This window comes from Zingiber officinale, chromosome 2A, assembly GCF_018446385.1.
Source record: "Zingiber officinale cultivar Zhangliang chromosome 2A, Zo_v1.1, whole genome shotgun sequence".
Taxonomy (NCBI): Eukaryota; Viridiplantae; Streptophyta; class Magnoliopsida; order Zingiberales; family Zingiberaceae; genus Zingiber; species Zingiber officinale.
This window is the reverse complement of record NC_055988.1, coordinates 141,416,955-141,427,272: the sequence shown is the minus strand read 5'-3', so window position 1 is coordinate 141,427,272 and position 10,318 is coordinate 141,416,955.

Below are 10,318 nucleotides of genomic sequence, written 5' to 3'. Positions count from 1 at the left end.
GTAATCAAAAAGGACATTATAGGAGCCAATGTCCCAAGGGGAAGAAAGCGGTCAAGGCTCATGGAGGAAGCACAACTCAAGGGGGATCCTCCAAGGTAAAAAGAAAGGTATCATTTATTGAGCCTACTCCCTTGAATAATGGTAAAAAGCATGCTAGTTCTAATTTTTATCATTTTAATGCTATTTACCATAAGAATAGAAAGCATGAGAGCTTTAAAGAAAAACATGTTGCTCTACATACTAAAACTACCACACCTAGGTTTAGGAAGGTAGATAAAAATCTAGACAAGGAAATTAAGAATTTTAGTTATAGGTCTAGAAATAAAAATGCTCATGAATTCATTGAAAAACCTAAAACTAAAGACTTAATGGTGGAAAATCAAGTCTTGAGGTCAAGACTTGATAAATTAGAAAAGACCCTGAAAAGGATGGAAAATATCCTAAAAGGGCAAAATGAGCATAGCCTAGGTCTAGGAGTACAAAAGTCATCCAATGGCCATAGAGGTTTGGGATACAAACCTAAGGCTTAGAAGGATGTAATTTCTTACCATAGGGTTCCATATAGTTATGGAACCAACCCTAGGTCAAATGATCAAGTCAAAAATACTAAGAAGGTTATTCCTAAGAGTATTTTTGCAACTAAGGTGATTAAGACTTCTAAGAAGTCTAACAAAGTCACTAAAAAGGTCACAAGGGAAGAAATCCCTAGAGTTGACCTAGAAAGTGTGACCAAGGCTTCCAAGAAGCCTAACAAGGTCACTAGGAAGGTATCTAGGGAAGTTATCCCTAGTGAATACCTAGAGCATCCAAGGAGTACCAATAGGTTTTGGGTTCCTAGGAGCATTTTCTCTACCCCTTAGATGGGTTAGAGAGTGTCAACTCTAATTGAAAGGGTAGTTAACCCAATCATGATAAAGTTGACACTGTAAGAGCATTTTCAAGGTTATTATTAACATTTGAAAATGAAAAAGGATTATCATTTACTCTTAATTGGAGTAATATGTGCTATGAGTTGAGAAGTTTTGATGTATTTTCAATGGCACAACAAAAAAAGAGAAAAAGAAATGTCAAGTTGGGAGTTTGACATTTTATGAGGGACTTAGTGGGCAATCTAGGTATTTCTTTTATGCTAATTCGCCATGCTTTATTTGGCCATCATATGTCATGACATCATGTTTATTTTTTCATTCATATTTTATTATGAAAACCACAAAAATACCATATCATGTCATACATATATCATGTAGTTATAGGATATTTTCTTTTGAAAATTATTTCTTTTTGATGTATGTCATAACATATCATGCATTATTTTAATTCCTTGTAATTTAAGTACTAATGGCATTTATTAACAAATAACATCCTTGGTGGATGTTCAAAACATCAAAATACCTAGATAAATATACATGATCCCTAAAATAGGGCAAAACCAAAGTTTACATCTCACTAAGAACTATAAGGTGATTTGTATGTGGTTTCATACACATTAGATACAAGTGAGATGTTAGGATGATGAACAAAACTCAAGATGTTGATTTAGCGCATTTTTTTGAGTTTTAAGTTCATCAAAACACATAGTTATGTGTTTTCCAATCATTGGGAAAGCTAATATACAAGTCATGTGCATTGAGCCCAAAGAACATGGTTTGATATTGGTTTTGAAAATCATTTTAAAACACTTTTGGAAAACCTTGGTGAAGACTATCTTTTGATAGTGATCATCATTGAAGAGTTAGGCACAAACTTGAAGAAAACACTAAAGTTTTTACAAGTTTGTGTCCATCTTTGAAAATATGATGTATTTTCTTAGAAACCTATTTTTCCATGATACTATATGCCCTAAATAATGTCTAGAACGATTTTTATGATTTTTGGAATTTTGTAGATTTTTCTAGGGGTTTCTGAAATTGACTGAAATGGAATTTTAGCTTTTTCAGAGGTTCAATCGATCACCCGATCGATTGAAGGGTCTCAATCGATCGGGCGATCGATTGAGAGCAAGCTTCTCGCGAACAGAAGCTTCCTGGATCGATCCATCCCTCCTGAATCAATCAGTGGATCGATTCAAGCAGGTTCAATCGATTGGGACCCAACTCCAATCGATTAGGAATGTTGATTTTGACTGGTAAAGCCTGATTTCAGCATTTTGGATCATCTTTAGTCTAGCTGACCCCTCAAAACACTTTTGTATACATTTAGGGGGAGTTTTCATGATGAAAACGAGGACAGATTGGGTAAGGAAGACTAAGTAGAGGTTTAAGTTGAGGTTTGGTTTCATTATTGAATTTATGAACCTCAAAACTTCTATTTTGGGTTTCCTAAAGGTTTAGGGATTCCAAGTCATTGTTGGTGCAATGACAGAAGTTACGTACATGTCTTTAGGGGGAATTACTCTTTAAGGACATGAAAAATTATTTTCATATACCTTGGAAGGTGGTTTTACCTTCTTTAGTGAAAATGCTCAAGGTTGAGCATTGGAATACAATAGAGAGTAGATATCTTCATTGTGTTAGTGGTATATGCTCAAAGATGAGCATTTGATGAAAATAAAGGGTATGAGACCTTTATTTGAATCGTGTGGTGTATAATGAGTGAAGTTGGGAACAACGGTCAGTAACTCTTCAGGGGGAGAGTTTCTTTTTGATATGTGCCAATAGGGGGAGAATGAAGGGTTTAAGTTAGACCCTCATTATCTAAGAGGGAGTTTAACTCTTCAGGGGGAGAGTTTCTTTTTGATGTGTGCCAATAGGGGGAGAATGAAGGATTTAAGTTAGACCCTCATTATCTAAGAGGGAGTTTGCCCTCTTAGGGGGAGAATGTAGGGTTTAACTTACGTCTTCATTACCTAGTGGCATGAAGGAGGTTGAGGCTATGGGATTAGCCTAACTTAAAGAAGGTATTGTCAAACATCAAAAAGGGAGAGATTATTGGTGCAATATTCCCCAGGTCAAGGTTGACCGGGTTGACTGAGCTTGAATTGAGTCAAGCTCGAGTCTTGATATTGTGGTTTCGATGTTTGACAATACATATAGTCAATACATGAAGATTACAGGTGCAATTGTTCATATGTGAAGGAGAGTCAAGTAGGTCAAGATTGACCGGATACTTGACTGGAAATCCTGGTGAGTGAAGCCAGGTGAAAGTCCTAGTGAGTGAAGCTAGGCAGAAGAGAAATCCTGGTGAGTGAAGCTAGGTGAAAGACCTAGTAAGTGAAGCTAGGCAGAAGAGAAATCCTGATGAGTGAAGCCAGGTGAAAGACCCAATGAGTAAAACTAGACAGAAGGGAAGTCTTGGTGAGTGAAGTCATGCAAACATGAAGTCCTGGTGAGTGAAGCTAGGCAGAAGGGAAGTCCAAGTAGGTCAAAGGGATTGACTGGATACTTGGCACAAAGAAAATCCAGATGGATCAAGGATGATCAGACATCTGGTGTTGGGAAGTCCAAGTAAGTCAAAGGGATTGACCGGATACTTGGCACAAGGAAAATCCAGATGGATCAAGGATGATCGGACATCTGGTGTTGGGAAGCCCAAGTAGGTCAAAGGAATTGACCGGATACTTGGCACGGGAAATCCAGGTGGACCAAGGTTGATCGGACACCTCGTAAAGATAAGTCCAAGTGGGTCAAGGTTGACCGGACACTTAGTGAGCGAGTTCTAGCAAGTCAAGGGTGACCAGATGCTAGGCATGATGGGCCAACAGGTCATGGTTTACCGGATGTTGGTTTAGGGGACTTTGGACTTATTTTTGGGCAAAAACAAGAAGTTGGATCGATCAGCCGATAGATTGGCACATGCCCAATCGATCGGCTGATCGATTGGGTGAGACCTCGCGACAAGCTTTCTCCCAATTGATCAGTGGATCGATTGGGGAGAAGTGTCACACGAACAGAAGAGCTCTGGATCGATCGACCAATCGATCTAGAGCCCCCAATCGATCGAGCGATCGATTGGGAGGTGTGATTTCACACGATAAGCCCTGGATCGATCAGCCGATCGATCTAGGCAATTCCCGAGAGCACAGAGGCACTCTGGATCGATCGATCGATCGATCCAAAACCTCCCCGATCTATTGGGAGCAATCCAATCGATCGGGATTCGACCGTTGGCGCTGGATAAAATCGTTGACGTGCGATTCCTTCGAAAGAACTTGCACTGTTCATCACCGATCTTCACAGCAGCTTCTCCACAGCGTTCTCCACTCTCACCGCCAGTTCTTGAAGGATCTTGGAGAGACATCCAAGTCAAGAGGCGTGACTACAACAAGAGGAAGAAGCTAGGGTTAGGGTTTTCACTGCATATCTTGTAAGATATTTCTTGTATTTGTCTTCCCTTGTTTTCTTGTTGTATTGAGAGTATTATAGGGCTTCTCCGCCTTCGGTAGTTACCATAAAGGAGTGTTTTATTAGTGGAGGGTGCGTGAGTGTATGGATCCTTGGACTAGTCACTTCTTGTGAGGTGGATACCAAGAAAATCCTTGAGTTAGCATTGTTGTATTTGTGTTCTTGTATTTTCCGCTGCACATCATCACAAGAAATAAGCAACAAAGAGCACGACGAGCGCACCGATCTATTCACCCCCCTCTAGCTACATAATTGGTCCCAACATTGTTTTGTGTTTGATCCCTGTGTCTGAGTGTGCAGGAGCTTAGGAGCGCAGGAAGTCGAGCAGAAGACGCAGCTAGCGAGAAGGACGACATGGGAAAGGAGCCGACGGGCTCGGTGCGTCCGAAGGATGAGAGAGCTGCGGAAGAGTACACCGGTGGGTGAGAAGAACGTGGGCGGCGTTCGAGGGATGTTAAGCCGGGGAGGAAGGCTACTCGAGGAAGGCCGGAAATTGGGTTCGAGTGAGCCCTATTTCGATTGGCTGAAATCACCCAATCGCATGGAGCTACGGAAGTCAAAGCAAGGCGAAAGGATGCTGGAAATAGAGCTTAAGGCGCCTCAGGCCAGTACTGGAGGCGCCTCCACCTTGGAGGCGCCTCAAGCTTGAAGGCGCCTTCAACTGGTCAAAAGTGACCATTTGCGCTGCGAATAAAGTTTTATCCGCCCACTCGATGGAGGCGTCTCGGACCCTCGAGATCAGATTTCCAGAGGCTATTTAAAGGCCCCTGGAACTAGGAATTCAACATCAATTGAGTATTCAACTCTGTAAGCAATTCCTAGCAATAGTTCTGAGCTGTTAGAGTGTAAAAGGCTTCTCTGCCTTCAGTAAAGGAGATCTTTTCTAGTGTGCTTTTCATCGCCTTGGATTAACAACCTCCTTGGTTGTAACCAGGTTAACTGCTGAGTCTCTTTTCATTTCTGTTGATTTAATTGTTATTATTTTTCTATTGCATTTTTTATTTGAAAGATTCGAGGAGGGTTATTTTTATTTTTCAGGCAATTCACCCCCTCTTGTCGGCCTCCGCTGCACCAACAAGTGGTATCAGAGCTAGTTCGCCTCAGAAGGACTAACCGCCAACTGAAGCATAATGATCAAGACAATGGTCGGAGCGAATATTCATCCCCCAAAGTTCTACGGAGACTTCGTAACATGGAAACGTCGGATGGAGGTATTTTTTAAAACCGACTTCGATATTTTACTAACTATGAAATATGGTTTTGAAGTTTCAAAAGATAAAGAAGAGCATCAGTGGAGCAAGAAAGAGCAAGACGAGTTTGTCGCCAACGGAAAGGCAGAATTCCACCTGCTTAGCGTGTTGCCACCATAAGAGGTAAGTCGAATCGGAAGCTAAGACTTTGCGAATGACCTCTGGGAAAAATTCCTGGAGCTTCACGAAGGTACCTCGAAAGCTAAGCTTGCGAAGCGCAACATCCTCCGGACCCAATTAACGAACCTCCGGATGAACCAAGGTGAGAAGGTAGCGCAACTCCAAGCAAGGATTAAAGAGCTGATCACACAACTAACCAATTTTGGAGAAGAAGTAACGAACCGGGACCCAATCTTGTACGCGCTCAACGTCTTCCCCAGAACTCCAGAGTGGGCCTCCTTAGTAGATGCGTACTACATCTCTAAAGACTTCGAGGTAAGTACTTTAGAAAATTTGTTCTCTACATTTGAACTTCATGAATCTCGGATTGCAGAGCCCATTAAAGTGGAGAACGCAAGTCAGAACATTACCTTGAAGGCAAGAATAAACGATTCTGACTTCGAAGTCTCGATCAACGAATCCGAAGCTGCATTAATGGCAAGACGATTTAATAAGTTTTTTAAATCTAACAAATTTAGATCGCAAAAGCATGAGTGAAAAAGAAGAACAGTTCGTTGCTACAACTGCAACGAAGAAGGGCACATCAAGGATGACTACCTGAAATTAAGGAGAAAGCAGAAAGAAAAGGAAAAGGTCAAGTACAAGAAGTCAGAAACCTCCAAGCACAAGAACCTGAAGGCCACTTGGTCAGATTCGTCGTCTTCCGAATCAGACGTCGAAGCCTTCTCAGGGTTAGCACTAATGGCTAACCATCAGATGGAAGAAGAGTCAAGCTCCGAGATGAACATAGATGAAGGGGGAGGAACATCAGAAGAGGAAAGCTGCAGTGAAGGGGGAGCCTCACCTAGTCAGGTAAGTAAGGTACATGATCTAATCCTGACTCAGTCTTTTCGCTTTATTAAGTGTCTTTCTAAAGACTTATTAAAATTAGAAAAAGAAAATGCTGAATTGAAATTGAGCCTAGCAAAAGCATGTCCACTAGAAATATATGATAATCTAAAATTAGAAAATGAAAAATTAAAAGTTGAAATTGAGAAATTGAATGATGCATGCTTAAATAAATTTCCAAAATCAAAATTAAGAATTTATAGAAAATTGAACTGGTATATAAGAAAACATCAGGGCCAACTTAGAATAATACCTAAAGAATATGTACCCCCTAAGTTTTTGACCAATCCTGTAGGAAAGAGCCTTTATTGGGTTCCAAAATTCTTGCTAGTCTAAACTTCTTTTTTAGTTAAAAGCTTACAGTGAGAAAATTAAACATTGAGTTCTTTTATGGAAACTTTGTCTAAAGAAGTGGTTGTTGCTCCAATAACCAAGAAGGCCTAGTGCCTCGCCACGACCTGGAAGCCGAAATATCGAAATAAAAATGTTTAATTAACTTTATGATAAAAGCATTAAAATTAGATTTAAATAATTCTTTGAAAAGTTTTTAAACATTTCCTTAGAAATTTCTTTAAAAAAAATTTAATTATCTAGAAAAATATCTCTTGAAAGTTTTACTTAGAATTTTTTTAAAAAAAATTCTAAAAATTAATTTTGACTTAGAAATTATTTTGAAAAAATTCTAAAAATCCAGTTTACTTAGAAATTTTGTTGGAAAATTCTAAAAATTAAGTTTGACTTAAAATTCAGCTTACTTAGAATTTTTTTACTTAATATTTTCTGTTATTCTTACCCCATTTTTGTTGTGATCAAAGAGGGAGAGAGAAGTACAAGTTTAGGGGAAGAGAGAATTTTTTTAAAATATTTTTTTGAAAAATTCTGATTAAATCTTTATTAAGTAGTTGTAATTTTATTTATTGCAAATTTATGTGTTAGTTTAGTAATTCTCTTTAAAATTAATATTTATCTATTTTTTACCCTAACTTGAACATTGGTTGATGCACATCAAAAGGGGGAGATTGTTGAACCCCATGGTAGTTTTGATGTGATCAACCAAGTTGGTTAGGTCCTATTTTGTGTTTGATCCTTGTGTCTGAGTGTGCAGGAGCTTAGGAGCACAGGAAGTCGAGCGGAAGACGCAGCTAGCGAGAAGGACGGCACGGGAAAGGAGCCGAGGAGCTCGGTGCGTCCGAAGGACGAGAGAGCTGTGGAAGAGTACACCGGTGGGCGAGAAGAACGTGCGCAGCGTTCGAGGGACATTAAGCCGGGGAAGAAGGCTGCTCGAGGAAGGCCGGAAATTGGGTTCGGGTGAGCCCTATTTCGGTTGGCCGAAATCACCCAATTGCATGGAGCTACGGAAGTCAAAGCAAGGCGAAAGGATGCTGGAAATAGAGCTTAAGGCGCCTCAAGCCAGTACTAGAGGCGCCTCCACCTTGGAGGCGCCTCCATCTGCCTTGGAGGCGCCTCAAGCTTGAAGGCGCCTTCTTGAGGCGCCTTCAGTCTTGATTAAGGCGCCTTCAACAGGTCAAAAGTGATCGTTTGCGCTGCGGATAAAGTTTTATCCACTCACTCGATGGAGGCGCCTTGGACCCCTGTTGGAGGCGCCTCGGACCCTTGAGATCAGATTTCTAGAGGCTATTTAAAGGCCCCTGGAACTAGAAATTCAACATCAATTGAGTATTCAACTCTGTAAGCAATTCCTAGCAATAGTTCTGAGCTGTTAGAGTGTAAAAGGCTTCTCCGCCTTCAGTAAAGGAGATCTTTTCTAGTGTGCTTTTCATCACCTTGGATTAACAACCTCCTTGGTTGTAATCAGGTTAACTGCTGAGTCTCTTTTCATTTCTGTTGATTTAATTGTTATTATTTTTCTATTGCATTTTTGAGTTGAAAGATCCAAGGAGGGCTATTTTTATTTTTCAAGCAATTCACCCCCCTCTTGCCGGCCTCCGCTGCACCAACAAGGCGTATATTATCTGAGCCATGGGCTCGATGCCGAAGACCCCGTGCCGATCGGCCGGGCGTATGTTATCCGAGACAGGTGCTCGATGTCGAAGACCCCGTGCCGATTGGCCGGGCATATATTATCCGAGCTATGGGCTCGATGCCGAAGACCCCGTGCCGATCAGCCGGGCGTATATTATCCGAGCCACGGGCTCGATGCCGAAGACCCCGTGCCGATTGACCGGGCGTATATTATCCGAGCCACGGGCTCGATGCCGAAGACCCCGTGTCGATCGACCGGGCATATATTATCCGAGCCACAGGCTCGATGCTGAAGACCCCGTGTCGCGGTCGGGCGTATATTATCCGAGCCAAGGGCTCGATGCCGAAGAGCCCGTGCTGATCGGCCGGGTTTGAGTTATGTTCGAAGACCGTCGAGCGGCGACGTTAAATCCCAGAGTCGGACCGGTGACTATAAATCCCCCGGCCCGAAGACCGTCGAGCGGCGACATTAAATCCCAGAGTCGTACCGGCGACTATAAACCCCCCGGCTCGAAGACCGTTGAGTGGCGACGTTAAATCCCAGAGTCGAACCGACGACTATAAAAACCCCGGCTCGAAGACCGTCGAGCGGTGACGTTAAATCCCAGAGTCGAACCGACGACCATAAAAACCCTGGCTCGAAGACCGTCGAGCGGCAACGTTAAATCCCAGAGTCGGTCCGGCAACTATAAAAACCCCGACTTAAAGACCACTTCATGGACCAATTCCTCGGATGTCCTTTCTCCCCCGTTCAGGGTCGAGCTTATCAGAGCGTGTATCTCCCCCGTTCGGGGTTGAGTACCGACTTATCAGATATTTTATCTTCCCCGTTCGGGGTCGAGTGATTATCATTGATATCAAACCAGTTTCGGATCTTTTATCTCCCCCGTTCGGGGTCGAGCTTATCAGAGCGTGTATCTCCCCCGTTCGGGGTTGAATGACCGGCTTGTCAGATATTTTATCTCCCTCATTCGGGATCGAGTGATTATCATTGATATCAGACCAGTTTCAGATCTTCTATCTTCCCCATTCGGGGTTGAGCAGTTTTCACTGGTCTCAGACCAGCTTATCGGATATTCTATCTCCCCCGTTCGGGGTCGAGCGATTGTCACTATCATATATTCTATCTCCCCCATTCAGGGTCGAGCAGTCTTTACAAGCATTTATCTCCCCCGTTCGGGGTTGAGCAGTCTTCACTGGTGTCGGACCAATCTTATCGGATATTCTATCTCCCCCATTCGGGGTCGAGCGGTCTTCACTGGTCTCGGACCAGCTTATCGAATATCTTATCTCCCCTATTTGAGGTCGGGCACTTCTTACTGGTCAACAGGCCAGCTTATAAGAGCATTTTATCTCTCCCATTTGAGGTCGAACTATCTCCGATGGTCGCGGACAAGAGTATCTGCAATGGTTTCGGACCAGAATGTCTCCTAGGCTATGCGCTTATTCGACTCACGACTTTCGCTTCCATGTGCCTTCTATTCACGGGCTACGCTCTAGTTCAGTCCACGTGCAATATGCCCGTTCGGCTCACGACTTTCGTCTCTATCCGCATTTGATTTCACAGGCTATGCTTCCGCTCGGTTTTCAGGCTCCACTCTTGCCAAGCACTGCTTCATCGCTTGTTTTGTATTCGCCTATGAGCTCACTTGGCGGTTGGCTGAGAGCTTGCCTGGCAGTCGCTCGACACTATTCTTCGTCGCTCAATCAACACTTTGGTAGCCACTTGATCTTTGG